Source organism: Macaca thibetana, chromosome 10 (assembly GCF_024542745.1).
Source record: "Macaca thibetana thibetana isolate TM-01 chromosome 10, ASM2454274v1, whole genome shotgun sequence".
In the NCBI taxonomy this organism is placed as follows: domain Eukaryota; kingdom Metazoa; phylum Chordata; class Mammalia; order Primates; family Cercopithecidae; genus Macaca; species Macaca thibetana.
This window is the reverse complement of record NC_065587.1, coordinates 14,505,096-14,511,406: the sequence shown is the minus strand read 5'-3', so window position 1 is coordinate 14,511,406 and position 6,311 is coordinate 14,505,096.

Genomic DNA, 6,311 nt, shown 5'->3' with positions numbered 1-6,311 from the left:
GAAGAAGTCAGCCGCAAAACGCCACGTATTGTATAATTCTATTTATTTATTTATTTATTTATTTATTTATTTATTTATTTTTGAGATGGAGAAGTCTCACTCTGTCGCCCAGGCTGGAGTGCAATGGTGCAATCTCAGCTCACTGCAACCTCCACCTCCTCGGTCCAAGCCACTCCTGCTTCAGCCTCATGAGTAGCTGGGATTACAGGCACTCATCACCATGTCCAGCTAATTTTTGTAATTTTAGTAGAGACAGGGTTTCACCATGTTGGCCAGGCTAGTCTCAAACTCCTGACTTCAGGTGATCCATCTGCCTCAGCCTCCCAAAGCGCTGGGATTACAGGCGTGAGCCACTGTGCCCGGCCTGAACACAGCCTCATCTCAGTGTGGCCCAGCACGGCACCCACAGCCAAGCTTGGCATGTTTGACTTGGTGTGGGAGTGTCTCTCAGACTCTTTTCTTCAAGGTGGTGTTTTTAACATTTGGCCTCATATTACTTCTGTGTGGCAAAGGATTTTATGATCATAATATAGCCCTTGCTGGGAGGTCAGGCCATGTGGTGTTAAATTCATTCTGAGATAGGGAAGCCAATATCCAAAGCTGTTTCAGCAGCCCAGCCCAGCTGGGTACTAATGGAATCAGGGTGACATCACAGGATTTCAGCAATTTAGAGCAAATGCAATTTGACTCCCCAGTACAAAGCAGTTGGGATAGAAGGGTATGCATCCTGGGTCTGGTACCCAAACACCTGGGTTTGAATCTTAGTTCCACTACCTACTAGCTGAGTGAAAACGAAAGATTACATCTTTTAAAACCTAGCACAGTGGCCGGGCACGGTGGCTCACGCCTGTAATCCCAGCACTTTGGGAGGCTGAGGTGGGCGGATCATAAGGTCAGGAGATCGAGAACATCTTGGCCAACATGATGAAACCTCATCTGTACTAAAAATACAAAAATTAGCCGGGTGTGGTGGCATGCACCTGTAGTCCCAGCTACTCGGGAGGTTGAGGCAGGAGAATGGCGTGAACCTGGGAGGCGGAGGTTGCAGTGAGCCAAGATTGCGCCACTGCACTCTAGCCTGGGCTACAAAGGCAAAACTCCATCTCAAAAAAACAAAACAAAACAAAACCCCTAGCACAAAATCAGGGCTATACATACAGATATTATTGGGGCAGGGTGGGGGGGCGTTGTTTGGTTGGTTATTTTGGTTTTGCAATGGCGTCTCACTCTGTCGCCCAGGCTGGAGTGCGGTGGTGTGGTCACAGCTCCCTGCAGCCTCAACCTCCTGGGCTCAACCAATCTTCCCACCTCAGCTTCCTGAGTAGCTGGGACTATAGGTGCATGTCACCACGCCCAGCTTACTTTATTTTATTGTTATAGTGACAGGGTCTCCCTGTGTCGCTCAGGCTGGATGGTGTTTTATTGTTGGGTAGAAAAGAGGGCTGGACTGGGGTCCCAGCTTTGCTGTTTCCTTGCTGTGTGATCTTAAACTAGTCATTTCTCATCTCCGGGCCTGTTTCCTTATCAGTCAAAAGACAATAATGTGATAGGCCCCATCTAACTAACAAGGTTGGTTTGATGAGGCTTATCTGGCAAAATGTGTGGGGAAAACACTAGAGAAACCCGAGAGGCCTACACGGTTATGTTGGGCAACGTGGAAAGAGAGTGACTTGCAAGATTCTGGAGATGAGAGAAGGCTCTGAGCAATGCTGAGGTGCCCGACAGAGGGGCAAAGACCCCAGAGGCAGAGTATTGAGGAAGCACTGCTGTTGCCCAAGAGAAACCCCTCCACCTCAAAGTCATTCAACCAAAGGAAATGGAGACAAAACCGCAAAGCACCGTTGGGCAAGACAGGGAGGTGCCAGCAAGTGGGGCAAGAGGCTCACAGCTGAGTGCCTCCTGGTAAACAGGCTGCAAAGGGGTCATGCTGCTGGAGGTAAGATGCAGGGGATAGAGGTAGCCCTACTGTCACTGCTGATGCCCAGGTTTAAGGTGGCTCCCAGGGGGCTAGGGATTCCTACTGTGCTTACCTTCCTCCTTCAGTGGCTTCCCATGGTCTTCAAGAAGGACAATAGCAGCTAACATTTATATAGCACCTAGGATGTCCCAGGCACTTTCTGAAAACACTTCCATCTATTCACTCCTGTAATCCTTGCAACAACCCTATGAGGTAGGACTTAGATTCTCCATGTTACAAATGAGGTCACTGACACACAGAGAGGCTGAGTGACTTGCACAAGATCACAGAGCTTGTAAGTGGTAGAGCCAGGCTTCAAGCCAAGGCCATCTGGCTCCAGGACCCACTTTTTCATTTTTTGAGATGAAATCTCATTCTGTTGCCAAGGCTGCAGTGCATCATCTCAGCTCACTGCAACCTCCACCTCCTGGGCTCCAGCGATTCTCCCACCTCAGCCTCCCAAGTAGCTGAGATTACAAGCGCCCACTGCCACACCTGGCTAATTTTTGTTTTTTTAGTAGAGACGAGGTTTCACTACGTTGGCCAGGCTGGTCCCGAACTCCTGACCTCTGGTAATCCACCCACCTCGGCCTCCCAAAGTGCTGGGATTACAGGCCTGAGCCACCGCACCCAGTTCCCAGGACCCACTTTCTTAGCAACTCCTCTGCTTTTTAGCCTTGAGATGGGGATGACTGGCCTGACAGCCAAGTAGCAAAGTGTTGGGATTACAGGTGTGTACCACCATGCCCGGCTAATTTTTGTACTTTTAGTAGAGATGGGTTTTACTACATTTGCCAGGCTGGTCTTGAACTCCTGACCTCAAGTGATCTGCCAGCCTCAGCCTCCTAAAGTGCTGGGATCACAGGCATGAGCCACCATGCCCGGCCAAAATGCTGTTTTTGACACTGCTATGGGTAAAGCACCCACTACAAAGTCTGGCACGAGTGGTTTGCCCTGAGGGTTGCTATTGGAATGTAATTAATTAGGCTGCACACAGGGAATCACTGGGTGGCCCTGAGCCCTCAGACCTCCAGTGCCCATGCTGGACTGATGCCATCGACAAGGACAGCTGGATTAATAGTTCTTATGTCTATGACTATTATTATTATTATTAAGGTCCTAAAAACCACACCGAGCCCTAATTCCTTTGCTACTTGGCTGTCAGGCCAGTCATCCCCATCTCAAAGAAAGAGAGAGAAAGAAAGGGTGGCTCTTAATATCATTGTCCCTACAACACACCAGCAAGCTGGGCTTTATAACCCTACTAAAAGGGTAGAAACTGAGATTCAAAGAAATGAAGTGGTTCCTAAAGTCACAATGACAGGGACCAAAACTGGGACCAGAACCCACAGCCAGGTTCTCTTCCCTGCAATCCCCCACTGCCTCCCTAGAGAACTCTAGCTCATTGGATGTGGCTTGTAAACCTTTTGCTAACTGGTTACAGCGCAGTCACCTGGGTAGAGGCCAGGCTGGCCACTCCTAGAGAATCTAAGACATCTGGACCAGTGACCATCTCCTCTCCCCTCCTCCACTGTCCAATTTAATTTCATGTCCATTTTCTGGACACTGAGTAGGCACATGGCTGTTCTTCCTGCTCTCCCTCAAGCGGGAGCACAGTTGTTCCAGATACTACATGGCACCCTCCCTTATTTCACTGAGGACACTCTTAAAATGTCACCTCCACAAAGACGCCATCGCTAAAGCTCTATTCCAAAAGAAAACCAATGTCACTCTCTAGAGCTGCCCCCTTCCCCTGTTTTTTTCTTCTTCTTCTTCTTTTTTGTTGTTGTTTTGTTTTGTTTTTTTCAGTTGGAGTCTCACTCTTGTTGCCCAGGCTAGAGTGCAGTGGCGAGATCTTGGCTCACTGCAACCTCTGCCTCCCGGGTCTAGTCAATTCTCCTGCCTCAGCCTCCTGAGTAGCTGGGATTACAGGCACCTGCCACCAGGCCTGGCTAATTTTTGTATTTTTAGTAAAGACAAAGTTTCACCATGTTGGCCAGGCTGGTCTCAAATTCCTGACCTCAGGTGATCTGCCTCCTCAGTGTCCCAAAGTGCTGGGATTACATGTGTGAGCCAATGCACCGGGCCGCTTCCCTGCTTTAGTTTTCTTCATGTCCTTGCCACGGCCTGACAAATTGCACACTGTGTTGTTTTATCCATTTACTCTTTGTCTTTACTAAAACATAAACTCCAGGAGAGCAGGAACTTTTAGGGTTAGTCCCCTGCCCTATCTCCAGTGCCTAGAACAGCCCTGCATTTAATAAATGCTTGTTGATGGGCTGGGCGTGGTGGCTCATGCCTGTAATCCCAGCACTTTGGGAGGCCGAGGCCGGTGGATCACGAAGTCAGGAGATCGAGACCATCCTGGCTAACATAGTGAAACCCCATCTCTACTAAAAATTAAAAAAAAAAAATTTTTTTTTAATTAAAAAATGTTTGTTGAATCAATAAATGATACTGAGCCAAGGCTATGAAGTTGTGCTGATGAACCATCTGGGACCATAGGGGACTATGTTGGTGACATTCTAAGAAGTACTCTTACACAAGTACAAATTAATTGTCCTGGAAGTACAGGGAAGGCAGAGATCAGTTCTGACCTGCAGGCAGGGACGAGGAGGCCTCTGAGTGATCCCTTTAGGCTGGGTGAAACTTCAAAGGTGGCACTGTAATGAGAGAGAGAATCTCATGTGGAAGGAATGGCAAGGGCAGTCAAGGGCAAAGCTGTTTCCAGGGGCAGGAAACCGGGTTAGGGAGACAAATCCATGTGGCTTTGGGTTTAGGGTTGATGAGCAGGTGAGAAGGAGGCTAGGGCAGGTTGCAGAGGGCTTCGAATGCCAGGCTGTTGGGAGTTTACAGGTCTCTGATGGTGTCCTAAGAAGAGCAATCTGTATCTATATCATCAATATATCTATCTATCCATATACACATATGAATATATGCACACGTGTGTTTATTTATTTATTTATTTGAGATGGGGTCTCACTCTATTGCCCAGGCTGGAGTGCAGTGGTGCAATCTCAGCTCACTGCATCCTCCGCCTCCCAAGTTCAAGCGATTCTCGCCTCAGCCGCCCAAGCAGCTGGGATTAGAGGCGCGCGCCACCACGCCCGGCTAATTTTTTTTAGTAGAGACGGGGGTTCGCCATGTTGGCCAGGCTGGTCTCGAACTCCTGGTCTCAAGTGATCCGCCAGCCTCGGCCTCCCAGAGTGCTGGGATTACAGTCGTGAGCCACCGCGCCCGGCCTTTTATATTTATTTATTTTATTTATTTACTTTTTTTTTTTTTTTTTTTTTGAGACGGAGTCTCATGCTGTCGCCCAGGCTGGAGTGCAGTGGCCGGATTTCGGCTCACTGCAAGCTCCGCCTCCCGGGTTTACGCCATTCTCCTGCCTCAGCCTCCCCAGTAGCTGGGAGGCTACTCCCCGCTACCTCGCCCGGCTAGTTTTTGTTTGTTTGTTTGTTTGTTTGTTTGTTTTTGATTTTTTAGTAGAGACGGGGTTTCACCGTGTTAGCCAGGATGGTCTCGATCATCTGACCTCGTGATCCGCCCGTCTCGGCCTCCCAAAGTGCTGGGATTACAGGCTTGAGCCACCGCGCTCGGCCTGCGCCCGGCCTTTTAATGGATAATACCCTTTTAATAGGCTCCCAAGACTCAGTTTGGGCATAAAAAGTTTTACAATGAAAATCTCCTTTTCACTTGTATTCCCACGGCCCCCGCCAGGGAAATTTGCCCACCCAGACAAGTAACCAACGTCGTTATGTTTTGTGTCCTGCTCCAGCCGATTCATGTTTACAGCGAGTCCCTCACCTCCGCCGTTTCAGGTTACACAGGCGCAGCGGCGAAGAGCGCAGCGGCGAAGAAGTTTCAGGCCCCCGCCCAGCCCCACTCGCCGCAGCCAGGTAGCCCCTCCACCCTTCCTGCCCGGAAGTCCTGCTCGCTCCACCCAAGGACAGGTGAGTTCGCCAGGGCACGCCCACTTCCGTCTCATTAGCCTATCGAATATGTTATGCAAATTGACACACGTCCCCTCGCCTCACGACAACCAATGGTTGCGGAGGCGCCGCAGGTCGCCCAGGTTCCAGTTCTCAAGATGCTCGGGGAGGTCTGCCACGTTTCTAATGCGGCAGGAAGAACCGAAATTGCAAGAGCCCGAGAAACAAGCAGCTATCAAGACTGCTGAAGCGAGGCCTGCGGCCCTGTAATCACACAAGCTCAAGCTTCACGGAAACTGGAGGCCATGTCGCCTGATCCCCGGGCTGACCCCTTCCCTCCCTCCGCGTAATTCCTGCCAAGCGCCAGGTGCCCGGTGCCCACGTAGTCTCGGTGAACACAGAAATCACTGCAGATGTAGCCA